This window comes from Euprymna scolopes, chromosome 16 (assembly GCF_053919585.1).
Source record: "Euprymna scolopes isolate OS-2025 chromosome 16, ASM5391958v1, whole genome shotgun sequence".
Taxonomy (NCBI): domain Eukaryota; kingdom Metazoa; phylum Mollusca; class Cephalopoda; order Sepiida; family Sepiolidae; genus Euprymna; species Euprymna scolopes.
In genome coordinates this window covers 129,596,723-129,621,157 of record NC_136497.1, presented here as the reverse complement: position 1 = coordinate 129,621,157, position 24,435 = coordinate 129,596,723, and the positions used below count along the sequence as shown (strand labels likewise).

Here is a 24,435-nt window from a genome sequence, read left to right as displayed (position 1 = left end):
TTAAAGCAATTTATTCACCTCAAACAAAGCTTATTGACATTGAAACATAACAGGCTACTGAGTCACAAGAAAGCAACCTGGATAGGGAGTTGTGCAACAGACATTTGTTCATATGACATTTAAAAATTCTGCATGTTAGTATTGTTGGTTGGTTGTTTCGTTTTACGATATATCAACCTCTTTTTGGATTGTTCAATGCCGAATCCAATAATTTTGGCAAAAGTTTTTTTTATGCTTCAACTTCTTTATATCTTCAAATATTTATTCATGGAGTTTTGGTTTGTTGTTTTGTGGAAAGGAAATTGTTTTTATATATTATTTTAATGGAATTCATTATTGAGATGAATATTGTTTATATTAATTTATTTATTTGCAAACTATTATCCTCATCTTTTCTTAGATATTGTTTCACAACGTTTCGACCAACTATTCCGCTGGCCTTCATCAGGTGGTAACCGTGACTGATAGGAACTTTGAATCTCCTAACTGCATTCTCAGCAATCACTGCCATTGAAGTTCTTATACGTCGTGGTTACCACCTGATGAACGCCAGAGGAATAGTTAGCAGAAACGTCGTAAAAGCAACAACTAATAAAGATGAGAATAATAGTCCGCAATAAATAAATATGAAATTATTTTGCTTTTGACTTTGGAAAACTCAATCATGTTCTACAAAGAAAAAAACAAACAAACAACCAACATCAATGTTTGGTGCAGTTTTGGTCAGGAAGTTAGCCTGATCTGGAAGCACCTAACATGTATTACCACCCTGGACTGAAGTGGATATGGGAGCAATGTTTACTAAGAAACAACTCAACATTCCCCTCAGTGGAGCCTCGCCGTTGGATATCTTTTAAGGTCATGATCAGTACTGTTGGGGAAACAGAGCAGGAAATGAATTCCAAAGATATGTGATCTGATGAAAAAAAGTTAGAGTAAAAAAAAAAAAAGTTTCTGGAATTGAAGGACTTCTACAGCAAAAAAAAAAAAAAAAAAAAAAAAAAAGGTGTGGGATTTAGCAATTAATTCGTTGGGTCAGGGATATTTTTGTTGAAGGGGTAAAAGTGCAGTATTTTCATCGGAGCACATTCTGTGGAAGTACCTGCAAAACAAGCACAAGGATACAACACTGCGTGGATGCGACAGAGGCTAGAGCTTGACAGACAGTGCAGGACCGGTCCAAGAAGCAGTGTCTAGAGGTTGGTGCACTAGCTAAGATCTGGCAATAATGGCTACACGCACAAGCGAATTTAAAGATGAGGGCCAAAAAACTGCTGCCCCCCCCCCATTCCCTCCAAAAATGAAAATGCGAGTTTTTCAACGGAGCAGCCAAACTAATTGGATCTAAATACCACGATGTAAAGAAAATAAATAATTGATGAATGGATAATAATTTCAATGAACCTGAGGAGAAGGGAGGGGAGGGGGGGGGAAGAATCAGAACGGAACGCCAGAAATTATTGAAATCTCGAGAAAGATGAAATAATTGGTTCCATTTTCAACTGCTCAATACAATACAACATTACAATACTTGGTAATTGTCGATAAACAGGCCATTACTGCCCATCCTGGTGGCCTGTTACGAACTGATTGAATATCGACCTTTTTTTTATAAACTGAAAATTCTCAAGCGCGTACATAATCATTGTTCATCATATTCTGTTTAACGTCCGTTTTACATGCCAGCTTGCATTGGACAGTTTTTAGAAATTGCCTTCCAAACTATCTCTGGCCAGGTCTTTACATATCCCACTTTCTCTCAAGTTTGTTCTTATCACTTTTTTCCATGATTTCTTTGAACTTCAACTGTGAACTGGACCTGCTAGCTCAACTGTTCTACATCAACTGACCAAAGAGCTCTCATCTATTCATACGTGCATATCATCATGTCTTTTTTTTTTTTTTTTTTACATGGGGGTCACCACTTATCAAGGCCCAAAGGCCACTCAGGGATAAGGGTTATTGAGTATACAGTAATCAATGAGATAGTAGTGTAGTAATCATTAGTATTGGGGGTTTTGATAGAGTGTCTTACTTAAGGGGGCGGTTTGTCAGGAGTTTGTTTATGTTGGACTTGAAGACGTCCAAGTTGTAGTCAGGTGGGAAACAGGCAAGCGGCAGAGAGTTCCACTGGCGTGCACCTTCTAAGAAAGAAGCTTTGTTCATGGAATCTACGTTTGGATTAAGGCACAGTAGTTTCAGCAAGACGGGTGTTTCTTGTGAAAGATTGGTGAGGGAGGACGAGGGATTAGAGCTCAGACGAGCAGTTGCCAAAGAAATAACGATAAAACAAAGACAGGCTCGCAACGTCTCTTCTGTGGGAGAGAGGTTGCAGGGAAGAGAAAAGGCATCCCCCACTAAACCACAAAATCTATTTTGTACTCTGTCAAGGCAGGATAGGCTGTTTTTAGCAACTCCTGCCCAGATGTGGCAGCAGTACTCCATCCTTGGACGTACTTGGCTTTTATTCAGATGTCAGTTTTATATGCTGGCATGTGTTGGACGGCTTTAAGAAAGTGCCTTCCACATGATCTATTAAGTTTTCCTTGAACTTCAACTTTGAACCGAATCTGCTACATCTAACCTAAGATCTCTCAGCCATTCTTGGCATTATTACTTGGGCTATGACAATAGAATCATCTTATTGTTTTGACTCTCGAGTATATGTCCGACACAATAAGACACAGTTAATCAATCGAGAACCACATCACTATCTAAAAACATTTAAAATATTAACTGCTATATACTCAAGAGTCAAAATAATGAAAAGAATAATTTCTTGTCATAGAACTAGTCATTATTAAGCAGCAGAGCGTCACCACTGTCGATCAAAAGAAGAATCTATCAGACACGTTTATGCAGTGTAAAGGTGCATGGTGGTGAAATCTGGCCAGTGAGGGTTGAAGACGTGTTGTATGGCAAGAATGATACAAGTCTCACATATCTCTCGACGAAGGCAACCTTTCTCGGGCAATTGCTCTTGACATATCTAAGGCCTTTGATAGGGTATGGCATAAAGGTTTACTTCATAAGATCTCTAGCTATGGTATAGCTGGAAAATGTCTTCTCAATTATTAAATCATTTCTTTCTGATAGGTTCATAAGAGTAGTAGTTGAGGGGCAAAAATCAGAAGCCCACAGTATTAATGCCGGTGTCCCTCAGGGGTCCATCCTGGGCCCAACTCTTTTCCTGATCTACATTAATGATCTTCCAAATCACATCCTTACATCATTTGTAGACATTTATGCTGACGACACTACCATTTATGGTAGCACATCTAAGACAGTAAACGACCAAGTTCTCTCCAATTCTCTCTCCTCTGATCTTGCGCATGTAGTACAATGGGGAAAGGAGTGGCTGGTTACTTTTAATGCATCTAAAACCAAGCTTCTCTCTTTACATCATCAACATTCTGATCCCCATCTGGCATCAATTGAAAGGAATGGCTCTCGTCTTCAGGAGGCCTCAAGTTTTGACAAGCTTCTGGGCTTGACCTTTACTCCTGATCTTAAATGGAACACGTACATCAAATCTGTTGCAAAGGCCGCTGGAAAAATGGTGGGATCTTTCTATCGATCCGGTAGATATCTCACTGCTGATGCTATTCTCTATCTATATAAGAGCCAGGTACGTCCAAGGATGGAATACTGTTGCCACATCTGGGCAGGAGCTACCAGAAAGGACTTGTCCTGCCTTGATAGAGTTCAAAATAGACTTCGTAGCCTCGTAGGAGATGTTCTTTTCTCTTCCTTGCAACCTCTATCTCACAGAAGAGATGTTGCGAGTTTGTCTCTGATGTATCGTTATTTTCATGGAAAGTGTTCGACTGAGCTTCAATCTATGGTCCCCCCTCGCCAAACTTTCACAAGAAACACTCGTCTAGCTGTAAACACTATCAATAATTCTCCCCACTCTTTATCTGTGCCTAAACCTAAACGTAGATTCCATGAACAAAGCTTTTTTATTAGAACTGCACGCCTGTGGAATTGTCTTCCGTTTTCCTGCTTTCCGGCTGACTACAATATGGTTGTCTTCAAGTCTAATGTAAATAAGTTCTTGATGAGCCGTTCCATATAAGTTATCAAATTTACCAAATTTTCATTACTAATGATTATTATATTGTCCAATCTCTACTGTACACTCTTTAACCCTTATCCTTGAGTGGCCTCTTGGCCTTGATATTGTGTTGATACCTATGTAAAAAAAAAAAAAAAGAAAAAGTCCAATGTGAACAAGTTCTAATTGAATCGTCCCCCTAAGTAATCCAAGTTACAAAATTCCCACTGTTTACTATGCTAAAATCTCAATGACTAAAGTATACCTATTAACCCTTATCCTCGAGTGGCCTCTGGGCCTTGATAAGTAATGACACTCATGTAAAAAAAAAAAAAAATCTAACATATCAAATGAGATTGTACCTAAATAGCATTTAAGTTGATAAATCATCTTTGATTCTGACTAGCCAATTTCCATTTGTTATTGCTGAACCATGGCACTATCTGTTAGGTGGGTTTAAGAAATTGATTTCCAAAGCAACCAATTTCTGGCTAGGTCCATATTTATCCCTCAGATCCCTTAGCATAATTTCTTCTCGTTTTCCTTGGCCTTTTCCTGTAAACTGAACTTGTTACCTCAACTGTTCTATATCTACTAACCCAAGAACTCTCATCTGTTCTGTCAACGTGACCATACCATCATAGTCTACTCTCCTACACACATCTCCCTATACAATCTAGTTTTAATTTTTCTCTGAGGTCATTAGAACTAAGCCTGTCTTTAAAACTCGCGTTGCACATCCATTGTACCATTCTCATCATTTCTCTCCATGCAGCACATGTCTTCAACCCCCTCTGGTCAAGTTTCACATCATCACACTGCATACACAGAATTGATAGACCTTTCCCTTAATCGTCAATGGTAACTCTCTGCTGGTTAGTAATGGCAGAACTCTTGCAATCACACTGGCACCTGCTCCGCCCTGTACTCTAATGGTATCACTATGGTAACAACACTCATCGACAAGCTCAACAGCCTTTCTCCACATCAGAGTTATCATCCGTCTTCATTCTCTTACACTTCTTGTACACAAATCCTCTTTCATAACCTAAATATTAGTGATGGGACGATTTCAATATTTCCCCCCAATTCCGATACACCAAATTCCGATACGCTTACCAAATTCCGTACTAAATTAATTCCTGATTCCGATTCTTTATAAATCTCTAAATATTTAACTACAGAGTCATTATCCTTCCTTTTTTTTTTTTTTTTTTTTTTTTTACTAATTCCAGTAAAATGTACTGTACTAACACGTAGAAGTTTGAGTGGAATGTAAACAGACACTTTGCTGCTCAACTCCCTTATATGCCTGATAGTAGCCCCCTACATAAAAGTGGCACTGTACCTTGTTTGGGGTGAAAATAAAAAAAAAAAAAAAAATGCATATGTTAAATGGAGATATATCAAAGGCCTTCAATTCTCCAATACTATTACTACACTATCCCATTGATTACTGTACACACAATAACCTTTATCCCCGAGTGGCCCTTGGGCCTTGATAAGTGGAGAACTCCATGTAAAAAAATATATCTTCTCAAACACAAAAACAAATTAGGAAAGGTGGGAGGCTGATCTTTAGATTTTACTTCTAAAATCAATAAATATTTATTATCTTATTTTTACCAACAGTGGAACATTTGGTTTTAAACAAAATCAAATAATAATAATAATAATAATAATAATAATAATAATAATAATAATAAACAAAAAAAAAAGATAATTAAATGAATTGTTTTTGGCATCGGAAAATAGACACATTTTTTGCCGATTCCGATACCCTAAAAAGTTCCAATTTTTTCAATTTCCGATTCAAATTAATCGTCCCAACACTAGTAAATACCATCAGAGGAACTTTTCTTATTTGGGGAACTTTCCAACACTACAGTTATATAAGTTTTAAAATGCGAAAACAAACAAAAACTAAAATTTCATATTTCTGCATCCTGGGCAATGCCGGATAAGATACAGCTAAAAGTGTCAGTTGCCTTTGTGTGTGTGTGTGTGTGTGTGTGTGTGCCCAGCTAAAAGTACAAAAAAACAAACTACAAAACAAACACACACAAAGTTATTATATTTTTGATCGGCATTGCCCTTGCTGAATAATATACAAAACTTAGAAAAGAAAAAATAATTCTTTAAAAGTCAATTGGACCAGTTTTCGTTAAGGAGGGGGCTCGTTTTTTCAGCCATTTCATTCAACGATTAAAGGGAAATAACTAATTTTTTATCAAGGAGTTATTTTCCTTATACCGATTCATTCCTTGGGTTATCTATATAAAGGAGAGTTGTGTGCATGTTCAAAGACAGGAATGGTCTGAGTGCATAAGAGAGAAAGGGCTAGTAAGAAGGAGTGGGGGAAAATGGTGGAGCGGAAAGAGAGAAAAATAGAGACGGATCCAGAGGGGTAAAAAAAAATTTAAATAAAAATGTTACATTTTGGATGATTCTTCAGATTATATGTGCCCCTTCAACATAAATACCCCTGACTAAACCGACAAGCAACAAAATTCCACCTCTTTACTAAAGAGATCACTAGATGCTGGAAAGCCTTCTACTCTAATAGTTTCTTCCCTCAAGATTATAGATTTTGGAATTCCCTCCCAGTCTCCTGACTCCCTGACATGCAAAAGTGTCAGTTTAATTGTGAACAGACATCTTGCTGCTCAACTCCCTACATAGTGTCTCTGTAGATACGGTCCCAAATAGTTAGCAAACTCACTAGCTACCAAAATTAGCATTGAGGTTTCAATTACTAATTTTATACTTGTCCAGCGCTTAAAGTGCAGTGGTCGTAAAAATGGTCAGTGTTGGCCGTTGAACCGTTCCAGTGACTAAGAAAATCGTATTCGTTGCTGATTGAACTATGGCCAGAGTTCACCGGTTATTATCGTTATTAGAAGAAACTAATTAGGAAGACGCAACTTTCTCGCTTACTTAACTGCTGATCTACATAGCCGTGCTATGACTAACGGACAAGAAACGAAGACCAATTATTGGTCACTGATTTTTTTTTTTTTTTTTTTTTTTTTTTTTTACATAGGAATCACCACTTATCAAAGCCCAGAGGCCACTCGAGGATAAGGGTCAATGGGTATACATTAGTCAATGTGACTATAGCGTTGTAAACATAAGTAGTGGGAATTTTGTAAATTGGATTACTTAGGGGGACGGTTCATCAAGAACTTGTTTACGTTGGACTTGTTTTACGTTATAATTACAATTTTATTTTTCATTAGCGCGGGGGTGGGGTCGGCCTTGTCTGGTCACAAAATATGTATAAAATATATTTTAATTCATGCAGATTTTGTATTTAGACATTTAAATTGGATTACTTAGGGGGACGGTTCATAAAGAACTTGTTTACATTGGACTTGAAGACAATCAGATTGTAGTCAGCTGGAAAGCATGCAATCGGAAGAGAGTTCCACAGATGTGCAGTTCTAAGAAAAACTTTGTTCATGGAATCTGCATTTAGATTTAGGCACAAATATAGAGTGTGGAAAATTATTGATAGTGGTTTTGGCTAGACAAGTGTTTTTCGTGAAAGTTTGATGAGGGAGGGGGGCATAGATTGAAGCTCAGCTGAGCACTTGCCATGAAAATAATGATAAAGCAGAGACAGGCTCGCAACGTCTCTTCTGTGGGAAAGAGGTTGCAAGGATAAGAAAAGGGCATCCCCCACTAAGCTACGAAGTCTATTTTGAACTCTGTCAAGGCAGGATAAGCTGCTTCTAGCATTATATAGTATAGGGGAGTGTACATGAACAACGAAATAGAAAGATTCAAAAAGTATGTGTAGCGTCTTTCTCTCAAAACTTCCCACTTTTTATTACCTCCTCTCTCTCTATCTACTTCTCTTTTTTTATTTCCTCACAGCACTCATCCTCTCTCGTCTCTTCCTCCCCCTCTTTCTCTCTCTCACTTTCTCTGGCAACTCGACAATATCGTCGACAAATTATTACATAACATCAAGAAAAAAAATGTTGCAAGTGCTGACTAATCTTGTTCCAGTTAAACTCCTAAAAGAACGATTAAAAAAAAAAAAATTTTTTTTTTTTTTTTTTTTAATATTCACGTCCATCCCAAACAAGGCATATGACCACTTAGACGTAAGGGGCTACTATTTGGGACCATGTTAAAGGGAGATGAGCAAGATATTGGTTTACATTACATTTAAACTTCCGCATGTCAGTACAGTCAAGGAAGCAGGAAACAGGGAGTGAATTCCAAAGTCTAGCAGTCTGAGGAAAGAAACTAATAGAATAGAAGGATTTCCGGCATCTCAGAAGCCCTGAAATGAAGGGGTGGGATTTTGTTGCTAAATGAGTTTGTTGGGGATATGTACGTCAAGGATGCACAAGTGCGAAGAGTTCAGAGCAAATTCCATTAAAATACTCATAAAACAAGCACATTGTGGCGATGGGACAGGGGTTTGAGCTTATTTGACAGTGTGGACCTATAAGATTGGAAACTTATTTTAATCTTGTTCAAGAGGGAGAGACGAGTGGTAGATGAACCAGCCAAATGTGGCAACAATAGTCCATGCATACCGTATATACTTGTGCATAAGTCGATGTACCTTTTAAGACCAAAAATTGTGTCATTTTAGGTATTACCTGTGTATAAGACGACTGTAGATTCTAAACAAGTTAAATGGTCCGTCTCATGGCTCTTTCTTGCACAGATTATTTCCTTTTTGTCGTTCTTTTTTTTTTTTTTGCAAGACATATTTTAAATTGTTTCTCAGCATCCGCGGGCGATAAAACGTGTATTTACGCAAGTTTGGTCTATTCGATTTTCATATACAGAACCAACCTGCTGCACACTTTCATGCAACGAATGTACATGTTGCTAATCATACATTCTGATCAACGACATGCAGGTGCAGTTACTGTTTTTATACATAATTTATGTCACGTACCATAATAACGTAAACGCATACATTGCACGAGCCGTAATATACTGTAATAATGTGAACGCATGCGTTAAGTGACATTAAATGATTTCATTAAATAGTCGTCATTAAATTATTAAAACTTATTGAACTTAGGGGAGAACGACATATCGTAAACATTACATTTCCTAACCTATAAAAAAAAAAAAACGTCATATCATCACCGAATAGTCATATTGAACTTTAGGCTTATAACCATGTCTAGAGAGTGAACATTGCAAGAGCTATTCCAATTATTATTAAGCCTCCCACTGAAAAACCGCGCATGTGCTTACATGCTGGCAAACACACTGCAGTGGGGTTCGGAAGGAGTGCGATTAATTAATAGGATTGCCGGTATATACTAAGTTCACAAACAAAATGTCATTTTCTATGTCATGATCGACCGTTGAGCTGCTCTTTAACATTTCCGAAAACATTACCTATGTATAAGTCGACGCCCCAAAAAATAACCTTACAATCGTCTCCCCGAAATTTGACTCGTACACAAGTATATACGGTATATGACTATGAGAAGGGTGGCTTTGTAGAAGTAAAGGATATTTTAGGTGTGAATAATCTTCTAGCAAAAAAGAGGGATTCCAACTTCTTTGCAGCAGCCTTTGCAATGTCCCCAATGTATTTGCTCTGTTCATGTTGCTTGTGAATGTAAAACTGAGGAGTTTGAAGAAAGAACTCTCAGGTAGAGTGTTATTAGTTATAACTAGGGCTGTGACAAGAGGATATTATTTTCATGGTTTTGACTCTTGAGTATATATCCGACACAGACACATTTAATCAACAGAGAACCACATCACTCTATATAAAAACATAAGATATTAACTGGTATATACTCGAGAGTCAAAATACTCTTGTCATAGCCCTAGTCATGGCTATCGGTGGTTGAGAAGGCTTCTTAGAATTGTTAAAGGAAAGAAGCTCAGTCTTAGTAGCATTAAGTGTTACTGTCCATTTACAGCCTAATTCCTCTAAGATTGGAGGTTGTTCTTTAAAGTTTCTGCCATTGCCTTAGATATGTGTACGTACGTCTTTCCCTCAGGTCTATTATAAAGTGTTGCATCATCACAGACACAATGCTATCGGGGGAGGGGGTATGAATATCAGGAATAATAAAGGTCCAAGGACAGATCCCTCTCCAAGGCAATGCTAGAAAATGGAAAAGAATTTTAACTTAGCGTGTGTCTTGTACAGTTTTTAACTTTTATCTGAACACATATCTCTCCTTTATATAACAGACTAGCAGGGATCCCCGATATTACCTGGGTGGCAAACGTGAAACATTTTTATTTAAACTTCTCTCTCTTACTCCTCTAACCCCTTGTCTTTCACTCTTTCCCCTCCATCCAGCCCATTCCTCTTTCTGAACACACACACACACACGACTCATTATTATATAATTAATCAATAATTAAGAATATGATTTTTTTTCAAACTTAATTCAATCCCGAAACCAAAGAATATTTTAACATGTATTTTATAGTAAGAATTGAACTTTAAGCCGCCAGCATACTGTTATTTAAAACTAATTGTTAATCAACGCATATGCATCATGCCATGAGTGCATGTTGTTAGAGTTTATCTCAACTCAAACGTGAAAATAATATAATAGTCTAAATAATCCAAACAGAAAATATATCAATCCTCATCTAAAAAATTCAGAAACATAAATTTGTCTTTATGATTAAAATTTTATTTTTCATTAGCGCGGGGGTGGGGTCGGCCTTGCCAGGTCCTAAAATATGCATAAAATATATTTTAATTCCGGCAGATTTCGTATTTATTATTACAGAGCCAATTCTCAATTGAATATATATATATATATATATATATATATATATAAGAGAAAATAGTTAATAAAACATATTAAAAAACACTTTAAAGAAAGAGTTAAAAACATATTTAATTTTAAAAGGAAACACTAAATAAGTGCATAGTCCTTAATCCGCGGAGTTTCAAAGAAATATTTTCCTTCTCATCAGAGGGTAGGAATTAGCAAAATGCGGGATTGGATAAAGTATTTGATGAAACAACGAGTAAGTCAAAGATCTTACTTGATAACAAAAAGTGAAGCAGAGATAATAGGGTGAAGAAAAAAGTGATTTCACGTGAATGGATAGTCTGGTGAAAGGTAAATTATTCAATGACGGTAAAATCCAAAAATGTAAATCCAAGAAAGTTAGTTAAATTTCCATTCGCACAAGTAAAATCCAAGGAAATCGTGTAATTGGAAGATGGTCCAAAATAATCCAAAAGGTCAAAATCCGTAATTTTTTTTTATTTTTATACATATATATATATGCATAGATCATCGTATAACGATTAGGTCACGGTGTGACTGACGTAAAGAACATTTAAAATTAAAATGTTTAAATTCAACGTTATTTTACGCGGTTAATAGCAGCCGATTAGATACGATCTTTGTTAATCGAGCCAGAGATTGTTGGTGTTGCAGAGTTCGAATCTGTCGACTGGTGTTAATTGTAACACCCTGCACTGAAGATTCTTGAAAGGATGAAACACTCGTGTCTGTAGGTATTTAATTATTATAGTAAAATATTTTATATATATATATATATATATATATATATATATATATATATACTCGGGGTTTTTTTATATTCAAAAGTAATGGACTAATGAATTCAACGAGGTTGTTAGATAGTGCTCAATAAAAAGAGCTGATAATACTTGTTTATTGTTATATAAACATGCTCACATCCCGCTGCTACAAATAGCCACTTGTTTAAATCAAACAACAGATATCATCAGGCAGCGACTTGACTATTCAAAAGTTCAATGAATCTTTTGAATAGTTCATTGAACTTTTGAATAGTCAAGTCGCTGCCTGATGATATCTGTTGTTTGATTGAAACAAGTGGCTATTTGTAGCAGCGGGATGTGAGCATGTTTATATAACAATAAACAAGTATATATATATATATATATATATATATATATTAGTACTTTCAAAAGTTAAAAAGAAAAAAAAATACTTTAGTGCTATCGAAATCAAAACATTTAGCACTCCAGTCGTGTTCCCTACCATTTGATAGATAAGAAAGATTTAAAATTAAACCACGTCAAGATATAAATGAATTTGCGCATGCGTAAAACTAATAGAAATATATACACAAGTTGACATGAACATTTAGCATTTCAACTTGCTGACATATTTCTGTACATATTATTCATCCAACAATTTCACTCGTTATAAACCGTCCTTGGTTTATTATTACTACTTTCTGTTAATTTCCGTGTTATGTGACCAATAGTTTAAGAGTTTATCAGTTAAATATTTTCACACAGTCATAAGTATACCGTTTTATTTATATAGATTACTTCATATATTTAGTTCAAAAGCACCCCTCCATCTTTGCAAATAAAATTAAAAAATAGATATAAAATCTTGTCCAAAACATTATAGATTCAAACGATACATATCACTGCAACTGCACACAAATACAAATGCACGCGATGTAGTCTGCTGCACATATGGCCGAGGAAATTTATTTTTTTAAATTTAAAAAAAAAAAAATTGTGAAAAATAATATATTTTTCTATATCTGTTTTTAATATCTATTTAAAACTAGCATGGTCACCTAACATCGTCCAGGCTTGCTTCCTTATTTTGTCGTTTAGTCCTCGTATTCCATCAGCGATTTTTCTGACAAAGGGGGAAGAATTGCTGTTTTCTGGGTCAGAATCTATTCCATCAAATACTGAATGCTGCTTAGTTTTCTATCAATGAAGGAGTTTCTTTCTTACATCCTTACATGAAGTGGCTTTATAACTTGGAGTGATTTCTATATAAAAAAAAGAAAAAAGTTATGGATAACAAAAAAAAGAAAAAAAAAGTGCGTGCTATTTTTAGATTGGACTTACAAGTTGGTTTTACAGCAGTTTTTATATATTCAAGTGTTACACCACTCCAGTTATGTCCAGTAAAGAATAGTTAAAAAAAAAAGAAAAAAAAAAGAAAAGAAAAAAAAGAAAAAGAAAGAAAAAAGAAAGAAAAAAAAAAAGAAAAAAAAAAAAAAGAAAAAAAGAATGAAAGAAAAAAGAAAAAAAATCCTCCCCTCATGTTAAGAATGGGTTTCTAAATAATGCTATAATCTCAGCCTAGTCCGTATTCTGCTTAAATACCCACCTTTTTCTCTTTATCTTTTTACCTCTACCCCCCCCCTTCTCCACAGTCAAGACGAATTTCCCCTTCAACTAAAGACAGAACAGATACGACACTTAATTATTTATTCACAAAAATATTTTTTTTTTTAAATTACATTTTAAACAAATCAGGCACAAAGCCATTCGAAAGTGTGGGAAGTTAGGTATCGTTGATATTAGCCTGAAGGCCAAGAAAGGTTTTTTTTAATTTGATTTGCACACCAAAGGTTGATGAAAAAAATTGCTCTAAATATCGACAAGACTAATCTGTGATGAGTATTCCCCCCTAAAAAAAAAAAAAAAATGAATATTACAAGAAAAAAATGTCCACATTCTGCAGAAGGCATTGCTAACAAAAAAATATATCAGGTTTGTGGATGTGTCTTGTGCCATTTCTGACTTTCAGCTGAACACACACAAGCATACACACAGACAGACAGCTCACCCTTTATACGATAGATTTAATTTTTTAAAAGTTAATTTTTTTGTTTGTTTATTTCATTTTACTTCAACTGACATTCTTAGAAATCAAGAACACTTAATCTGTTTTTTATATGATGTAGATATTTAATTATTATATGATGTAGATATTTAATTATTATATGATGTAGATATTTTTTTATTATTATATACAGATAGTTTTTTATTATTATATGATGTAGATATTTTTTATTATTATATGATGTAGATATTTTTTTATTATTATATGATGTAGATATTTTTTATTATTATATGATGTAGATATTTTTTATTATTATATGATGTAGATATTTTTTATTATTATTATATGATGTAGATATTTTTTATTATTATTATATGATGTAGATATTTTTTATTATTATTATATGATGTAGATATTTTTTATTATTATTATATGATGTAGATATTTTTTATTATTATTATATGATGTAGATATTTTTTATTATTATTATATGATGTAGATATTTTTTATTATTATTATATGATGTAGATATTTTTTATTATTATATGATGTAGATATTTTTTATTATTATATGATGTAGATATTTTTTTATTATTATATGTAGATATTTTTTTATTATTATTATATGATGTAGATATTTTTTATTATTATATGATGTGGAAATTTTTTATTATATGATGTAGATATTTTTTATTATTATATGATGTAGATATTTTTTATTATTATATGATGTAGATATTTTTTATTATTATATGATGTAGATATTTTTTATTATTATATGATGTAGATATTTTTATTATTATATGATGTAGATATTTTTATTATTATATGATGTAGATATTTTTTATTATTATATGATGTAGATATTTTTTATTATTATTATATGATGTACATATTTTTTATTATTATATGATTTAGATATTTTTTATTATTATATGATGTAGATATTTTTTATTATTATATGATGTAGATATTTTTTTATTATTATATGATGTAGATATTTTTTTATTATTATATGATGTAGATATTTTTTTATTATTATATGATGTAGATATTTTTTTATTATTATATGTAGATATTTTTTATTATTATTATATGATGTACATATTTTTTATTATTATATGATGTAGATATTTTTTATTATTATATGATGTAGATATTTTTTATTATTATATGATGTAGATATTTTTTTATTATTATATGATGTAGATATTTTTTATTATTATATGATGTAGATATTTTTTTATTATTATATGATGTAGATATTTTTTATTATTACATGATGTAGATATTTTTTATTATTATATGATGTAGATATTTTTTATTATTATATGATGTAGATATTTTTTATTATTATATGATGTAGATATTTTTTATTATTACATGATGTAGATATTTTTTATTATTATATGATGTAGATATTTTTTATTATTATTATATGATGTAGATATTTTTTATTATTATTATATGATGTAGATATTTTTTATTATTATTATATGATGTAGATATTTTTTATTATTATATGATGTAGATATTTTTTATTATTATTATATGATGTAGATATTTTTTATTATTATTATATGATGTAGATATTTTTTATTATTATTATATGATGTAGATATTTTTTATTATTATTATATGATGTAGATATTTTTTATTATTATTATATGATGTAGATATTTTTTATTATTATTATATGATGTAGATATTTTTTATTATTATTATATGATGTAGATATTTTTTATTATTATTATATGATGTAGATATTTTTTATTATTATTATATGATGTAGATATTTTTTATTATTATATGATGTAGATATTTTTTATTATTATATGATGTAGATATTTTTTATTATTATTTTATGATGTAGATATTTTTTATTATTATTTTATGTAGATATTTTTTATTATTATATGATGTAGATATTTTTTATTATTATATGATGTAGATATTTTTTATTATTATATGATGTAAATATTTTTTTTTTATTATTATATGATGTAGATATTTTTTATTATTATAAATATCTTCATGCGGGGTTGTCCTTACAAATCCCCTTTTTACAGAGAGATTCGGCACTTGAGAATACTGCCTAGTAGGCATTCAAGTCCTCTCTCACTCTCATTATATATAATTATTTAAATATTTAGAGGTTTATAAAGAATCAGAATCGGTAATTGTAGGTGAATTGGGAAAGATATTGGAATCATCCCATCACAATATAAACTGATTAGCCCGTAAAAACGTGAAAAAAGTTGTAGCCCGTTGACTCGGAATGTGTGCTTGTTTCTGCATTAAATATTAATCGTTCTTAATCTCTAATCATATAAGCCAGTGTGGAGTAGCCATACCGCAGGGATTTTATTTGGGCTACGGATACAATGTTATTTTGAATATTCAGTTAAGTTTTACTTGATTGAATTTTGTAAAAAGAAAAGAAAAAAAAAAGAAAGAAATATCTATGTTTGGTGCATTTAAGTCAGAATTGGTTGGTTGGTTGGTTGTTTTTGTTTTACGGCATATCAACCCTTTTCGGGTTATTTAATGCCGAATCCAAAGATTTTGAAGAAAAATTTTTTAATAGAATATATTTGTTGTTTTCCAGTCGGTTTCTATTTAATCCATAGTTGGGACCCTAACAGGTACTACCACTCCAGGTCAGAGTGGACCTGGGAGCAATGGTAATTAAAGGGTGGCTCCACAATCCCCAAAGCCCGCAAGCTGGGGCCTCACCACTGGATATAGTTTAAGGTCATATCCAGGACCCCCATTGAGGGACTGTTACCCTCTGCAGGGGGGGGGCAATCGGTGTATTCTAATGCCCCACCGACAGGGCCATTTAAGTCAGGAAGCCAATATCTTCAGACAGCCTGATCTGGTAGCACCAGAAGTAGGATCAGGGAAACAGCAGGAAGGGAATTCAGAATTCTGAAGACAAGTGGTCCAAAGAAAGAGTAGACGAAAAAAAAAAAAAAAAAAAACTTCTAATACCAAGGGATGTATTTTTTCTTCATCTCGACCCTACCGGGTAACCCTACAAGGTTAAAATCATACCAATCCCAACCAGGCTTACAATTCATACCAAAAGTGAAGTTTTTTCAGATATTTTGGAGGATAGTTTTCAGTTCTTGATGATAATAATAATAATATGCTGCCAGTGAGAAGTTAATGGTAAGCAGCTGTTGCAATAACACAAATTCATTTGCAAAGATTGAGAAAGGTAGACAGTACTGTAAATCTGGGGAGACTTGTCATCCAGACTCCAGGGAACACCACCGGTTGTTGTCAGTGAGTAATCGCTGATGATGTCCCATGTGTTCAACTCTTAGCGAGTACAAATATCAATAATAAATGCTTCGGTTAAAAATAATAACATCAGTATTAATTTTTTTTTTTTTTTTTACACAGTGATCACCACTTATCAAGGCCCGGAAGCCACTCAGGGATAAGGGTTATTGCAAGTACAGTACGTTAGTGTGGAGATTTGATGAAGTGTTTACTTAAGGGGGCGGTTCATTAGGAATTTGTTAACATTAGACTTGAAGACATCCAAGTTGTAGTCCGGAGGGAAGCAGGCAGACGGAACAGAGTTCCACAGGCGTGCAGTTCTAAGAAAGAAGCTTTGTTCATGGAATCTGCGTTTTGATTTAGGTACAGATATAGAGTGGGGGAAATTTTTCACAGTGGATTCAGCTAGACGGGTGTTTTTCGTGAAAGATTGGTGAGGGGGGACCAGAGATTGGAGTTCAGACGAGCACCTGCCATGAAAATAACGATAAAACAAGGATAGGCTCGCAACGTCTCTTCTGTGGGAGAGAGGTTGCAGGGTAGAGAAAAGGGCATCCCCCACTAATTCCACCAAATTCGGCATGAAGCAATCTTGACTTAACAGATGTCAAAATTATACTATATGCTAATATTACTACTACTACTATTGTTATAATAAACACTTATAGGTTCCAAAACTATTCCATAGAATTGCACCAGATTTAGCACAAGGAGCCCTTGGTATGCTGGGTATAGCAAAATAAACAATGGCAATTAAAATACTTATATAAAAAGCTGTTATTATCCAGAATTTCTCTACTAAAAAAAAAAAAAAGTACGTATGGTGTACGTAGCCGTGATGAAACAAAAATTATATAGAATGATTTAGTAGTTTAATTTTTATGTAAAAAAAATCAAATTATTTAAATAACCAAAGAACATTCGTCTCGTTTGCCATCTTGAAAACAGGAAAAAAAAAAAAAAAAAGGTTGGGGGAGATGACTCAATAATTCAAATTTGCAAGATTTATGTAGTAATGCTTCACGAATTCCCATTTACCACTTAAAAATGATTTTCTTCATAAAAATAAAACTACTTATCAATTTACATGATTTTTGGAACATGATATTTTCGTTTAGTTACGTCACAGGTGCGTGCATCATACAGATTTTTCTTTACTTTTTCTTTTTTAAAATAGGGAGAATTCTGAACAAGAACCTAGCTTTCTCTGTCGATCTGAAGTATGGTCCTATGCAGTTATAGGAAGTTCAACTTCTCAAGCTTTACCTTCTCATCCTTTCAGATTATTATGTCTATTGCTAATCGCCTGAGGTGCCCCTACCGGGAAATGTTGACGGAGTTCCCCCAGGCAATTTTTGTTCGGCCAGAGTGCGCTCCCTCTAGGGGAATGGCTTTTCAAATCCCACTTTTGATCTTGTGTCACATCTCGCGCTCTGGGGGGAGGGAGATATATTCAATACTCTGCGTCCTCACTTAGAATACGGGTCCCTAGTGTTCGCCAGAGTTGTCAGGTAGTTCTTGAACGTCTACAGCACCATGCCATCGGATATATACTTAATATTCCCTGCCGCGACCCTGTTTCCTCTGGAGTATATGATCTGCTTGGATTAGATATGCTGTCTGCTCGTTGGAATGTGACAGTTGAATTTGTTCATGATTCTTGCCCCCACTGCAATGCTTAACAGACCAAACTCGCGACGATACACATTCATATTAGACCCACTGCATACTCACACTGGTGTTTGCTCAGAGATGTATCGGCGATCTCCTTTCGCATCGTGTTCTGCAGTAACGGAGCCATAAAACCCGACAGTGACGTAGGATAAGAAGGAGAAAGAAGAAACCTTAGTAGAAGTTAGTGCTCCCCCCCCCCAGTGATGCTGGGCAAAACAGAGCTGAAAAGGGAAAAAGATAAATACCAATGTCTTATGTATGGCATGAAAAGAAACCGGAATCTTGGGAAGGCCTCTATTATTCCCGCCATTATATTATACGAGCAACTGGACTCATTAAAAAGAATTTCGAAAACTACCTCGCAAATATACCCGGTGAATCAAGTGCAAGAGAGATTCAAATAGTTGCACTTAAAAAAAGAACAAAAACGGTTAGAATCTTAAAAAGATCACTCGGTTGGAATGTATGAGATAGCGGGCGAATGTTTGGCATCCGGTAGAATGCTTCATCCCCAGCTTGAACAAAATTAAAAGAAAAATAATAAAATAATAATAAAGAGAAACGTGCCGCCTCAGAATTGTGTGAATGAACAGGTGTCACCGTCACATTTCCAGAGTTCTGTATTGTTCTGTATATTACCGTGATATTCCTAAGTTTTAGGCTTCCCTAATTAGCTTAGTAGCCTCTGTCTATTGCTAACGGTTTCCATTATTTTGACGGCACTGTTAACTCCTACGGATTTACAACTTTTCCATTATTGAAGGTGCGCCTCGGCCAATAATCGGTTACGGTCGTCTTCGGGATGAGACGTAAAATTGCGAGGAATGAGGAGGGGGGGGATATCCGCGAAATTGCCAACCGCTGGAATGACGCACTTTTTTTTTTTTTTTTTTTTTGTAAATCAAGCTTTGCGTCTCTTCTATTATTGTACCTATTTACAATGCCTCCCCACGGGACAGAGTTAGACACCAGGGTCGTTTTTTAACGTGGAGAAAAGGTACAAAAATAAAAATTGTCTCAGTCGTGAAGGACTGCTCCTCCACCGAAAAAGAACAAGAAATGGAAATGCAGCATCCGAAGAACAGATACTACACTTTGATCTTGGCCAAAAGGCTATTGTTGTAGTCGAAAAAAATATAAAAGTAAAAATAAACAAATAAAAAACTTCGTTATTCTTAATATTCAATTCAAGTATTACTTGCTCCTTCAAGAGAGCCGAGTTAGACTACAGTTTATAAGACAATAAATAAATGAAGCATGCATTATCCCCCGTGAGTGCATAAAAAATGACTAAGTTCAGCATTTGACCCCCCCCCCATTTAGTCCTCAAAGTCTCCAGGGCACGTCAAATCATGGTGAAAATGAACAAACGGTGCAGTTTTAGACCTTAACATGTGTAAATTTGAGTTCTGCACAATGTATAAAAAAAAAAAAAAAAAGAAATGACTAAGTTCATCATCCCCCCCCCCCATTTAGCCCCAAAAGTCCCCAAGGCCTTAACATATTTAAATTTGAGTTCAGCACCATGCAAAAGCGCTAAATAGACACACAGAAAATTTTGGACAAATATGGTAAAATAGTCCCAAAAATGGAGTGCTTTTATTAGCCCTAAAAGAGCCCCTGGGGCACACCCAAGAGTTATGGCAAAATTTAGACAAACAAAATTATATAGAAATCAGTTAGTTACAACTTTTCAGAAAGTTTTATAAAAATCCAAGGCATAAATGTTTCAATTTTAGCCATTTTAACACAAAAGGCACTCCTAGGGAGCAAACGGAGTTTTCCCGGAAAATCCGTTGTGTTACTTTTTTACTCATATCATGTTTAATGTTTGTGCAAAATATCAAAAAATTCCCAGCCGTAGTTATTGAGAAAAGTGCGGACAGACAAACGGACAAGAGTGAATTTACAGGTCCACCCTCCTTTTGTCGGAGGATCAACAAATCCATATTATTTGGATTTTTCGGACTACTGTTCTCACTTTGAGCGTTATTTTCACAATGTTTCGGTCGCTATAACCTCAGACCTTCTTCAGGTGTACCTTTATCGAATTCGAGAATCTTTCTGTCAAACTCCGGAATTTCAACGGAACTCTTTATTTAATTCACGATGGTACCATGCTGTTGTTCTGTCAGCCATGACTAGGCAGAACTCCCAAGTAATTCGCAATTGTATTTTCTGTGTCGGCCGTACGGTGGATTGAACCTTCAACCTGTTCGTAACGACCGTGGCGTAGTGAATAGAGTACTTGATAAAATTCAGCTATAAAGTTACTATCGTCAAGGTTGAAGTGGAGGAGAAATTCTTCATGACTGATACATTTTTTATTTTGTTACTAACCAGACTGTCCCTTTTGGGGAGCTGCCCTCCCCCCCATTAAAAACCGACCTTGTGTCTAACTCTGTCCTCGTGGGGAGGCAAAAAAAAATTGCGAACTACTTAGGATTTTTACCCAGTCATGGCTAACAGAACGAGAGCAAGCTACCCTCGGGGATTAAATAGTGTTCCGTTTAAAAATTCTGTGCAGATTCTCGAGTTTAACAAGATATACCCGAAGAAGGACGGAGGTTAAATCGACCGAAACGTTGTGAAAATAACATTCAAGATGAAAACAGTATTAGTTTTAAGTTTTTTAAAAATTATTATTAAGATAACATGATGAACATTTTGGGGTTTAAATTAAATTAGTATTACGCCTGTAATCTGGAGAAAAAAAACTTTTAAATGAGTAAATTTAATGCAAATACTAAATTGATTTTAAATCAAAAACGTTCATCATGGTTATATCTGATTGAGATTGTCGGACTGATTTCCTCATCTTGGTTGTTATAGTCACAACGTTTCGGCCGTTTTGCCCTCCGGCCTTCATCAGGTGTTTTGTATCGAACTGGGGAACCGTTTGTTAGGAGTCTCGAACCCAACCCTTTATTATTATTACGGGGGTACCGTGTTCGGACTCCAGCTAGGCTCTGGGACATAGTTGCTGATTTTAACAATCAAAAACAGAGAATCAGCAACTATGTCCCAGAGCCTAGCTGGAGTCCGAACACGGTACCCCCGTAATAATAATAAAGGGTTGGGTTCGAGACTCCTAACAAACGGTTCCCAAATTCGATACAAGACGCCTGATGAAGGCCCGAGGGCAAAACGGCCGAAACGTTGTGACTATAACAACCAAGATGAGGAAGTCAGTCTGACAATCTCAATCAATGAAAACACCTCATCTCAAAAATATAGACAATTACTATGGTTATATCTATGTGTCTACTATTACATAAAAAGAACTGTGTGCGTGTGCGCGCGCGAGAGAGAGAGAGAGAGAGAGAGAGAGAGAGAGAGAGAGAGAGAGAGAGAGAGAGAGGATGAGAAAAAGAGTTCCTATGGACTCGAAAACAACTGGGTCGATTTTTATTAAATTTCGCACAAAAGGTACTTTATGTTTCTGGCAGTGTTCTTAGATAGGATGTGTATCGGAATGCTTTCGAAAAGTATCAATAATCAAAATAATCCGACCGATAAAAGAACAGGCGAGTTTGACCAAAGTTAACACCTAACACAGCCTAAAATCACAAGTACATTTGAGAAGTTTTATTACCACACAAGCCGAAAGGCCAGACATATAAAACCAACAGTAGATTCTTTGATATGACAGGGGTGCGTTGTAAATGAATGCTTCTGTTTAGAGCAACTATGATAGTTGACTTTTGCATTTAAACTTTAATTCAAGCCAGTATATATATATATATATATATATATATATATATAATAATTTTTATAAAAAGTTCTCTACAGTGCAATGTAGACTATAATGTATTGTGGACTGAGTTACATCGTGATGAGTCCCCAATTAGAGCAGGCAGTTAATCGATTTAATTTTAAAAAATGGGCGATTTCACCGATTTCGATGGCAATAAAAATATGAGTGAAACATTCGTTGATCATCATTCAATCCCCGGCAGCGTTGGGTCTCCCTGCTAGTGTGGGTGTGTTGATATCGATGATTAATGTATAATTAAGGGGGGAAAACTGCATAATTTCATAATTTTAAAGCAAAAAAAGCAAAACAACGATTAAGAGAACAAGAGAGTCCAGGACAACGCCGGGTATATAAAATCAGTTAAATAATATTTACCTAAAAAAAAAAAAAAGAAAAAAAGAAAAAAAGAAATCATCTTTTTGTTGTCGAGTCAATCAGCATCCTCCAGACTTTCGTAAAGTCTTTTTCGTTACTTCCGGTAGTAAAAAAAATTAAAAAATTCCAATCAGTTGTAAAATGAAATTATTTTAGCGATAGATTCGTCGTTCATTCATAAATTTTTGTTTTTCATACTCATTAATAAATTTTTGGGTATTATTATACAAACACCGTGACAGCGTTAGGGTTAGGGTTAGGGTTTAGGGTTAGGGTTAGGGTTAGGTTTAGGGTTAGGGGTTAGGGTTAATTCGCTGCCACGGTGTTTGTATAGTTTTACCAATTTTTGTTTTTCATACTCATTAATAATAACTGATTATCCATTTCAAAGCGCGAGATTTTTTTACACTTGTTGGTTAACATGATGATGCATGCGGTTTATGAATGAGCTGAGATAAACAGAAGCCACGTTTTGGACGTGTAAAATTAATTCGCTGTAGTAAGCAAATCTATATTTGTACCGCGACAAGATTTACGAGCGAAATTTTCGCTCGTCTGTACACGTTTCTCGCCTATACGTAACTTTGATAAAATAAAATTTGAATTTTTTTAAAATTTCGTATTAATTGAATATTTAGCGAGAAAAAAAGCAAACAAACTGGAAAAACTAACGATTTTTTTAAAATTCTGTTAAAAATATATAAATAAACAATAATGGTATATTTTTAATTATTTTTCTGTGAGCCCTTCCCCTTCACTCGACATTATGTCTTTTTTACGGATGCCTAATCTAATGACATTGACGCGGGCACGGTGCTCGCTCGGTGCTGTCTGTGCTTTCTTTATGTAGTACTCTTTGTAATTACTCTCTCGGCAACAGGGAATGTAAACACAAACTACACTTACTTTCGTGGCGAACGGAGATCACTGGTGACAACCGTTAAGCGGTCGGGTTTCAAATCTCAGATTAAAACACATGTTATGCCTAGACACATCGAAAAGCTGTGATACGGCGAAACAGCTACCTGTGGATGAATATATATTTCATTACTGTGTTCCTTTAGATGTTCAATTCCATTGCTATTGGGTGAGAATTATTGGAACGTATGTAAATAAATATGTCGCGACGCAAACTCGTTCAGTCGTTCACCTATATGTGTGTGTGTGTGTGTGTGTGTGTGTGTGTGTGTGCATCCGCTTGCGTGTTTCGTTTCAAGTGGAATTTAGTTCGTTAAGTTTTATATTAAATAAACGCCACACCCGTAGTTTTATTATTAAAAATTAACATTCGCAGAATAAATTCCACTCCCTCAGTGAGGGAAATATGTGAGGGGAGCGGAGGGAGTCCCTCACATATTTTTTTTTTTTATAAAAACTTTGGTCTGTTTGTTTTCCTTGAGAAGGACTCTTTGAATTCCAACCAGTCTAGAAACGGATAAGGGGGGGGGGCTACGAGAACAGGATCTCATAAAAAAAAATGCGGAGTAAGTTATGCTTAAAAGGAGGATTTCCTGCTTCTCAAAGAAGAAAATAACAGAACCGTATTTGTTTGTTTGTTTTTAAATAACATTGGTAAATAGTCGCCTCCTCGCAAGCAAGCCTACCTGTAGCTGGGCCGTTCGTTATGATCTGCGCCTACCAGACACGCATCGATTTTCAAATTTCAATATTTGAAATTTTACTGTCTTTTATAGTACCATTAAATGTTAGAATAAACG

General features: G+C 34.5%; 1 protein-coding gene across 9 annotated transcripts in view; it reads right to left on the bottom strand.

Moving 5' to 3' along the window:
* Positions 1–24,435, bottom strand: part of LOC145296077 (uncharacterized) — a 500,956-nt gene that overhangs the window by 170,739 nt on the left and 305,782 nt on the right. Inside the window, exon 1 of one of the 9 annotated variants that reach the window (XM_080142210.1) lies at positions 23,624–23,867. The exons of 7 other annotated variants lie outside the window; for them this stretch is intronic. The gene's annotated coding sequence lies outside the window, so the exon portion shown is untranslated. Of the gene's footprint in view, positions 1–23,623; positions 23,868–24,435 lie in introns of those variants that run through there. One more of the 9 variants, XM_080142213.1, reaches the window with a different exon arrangement.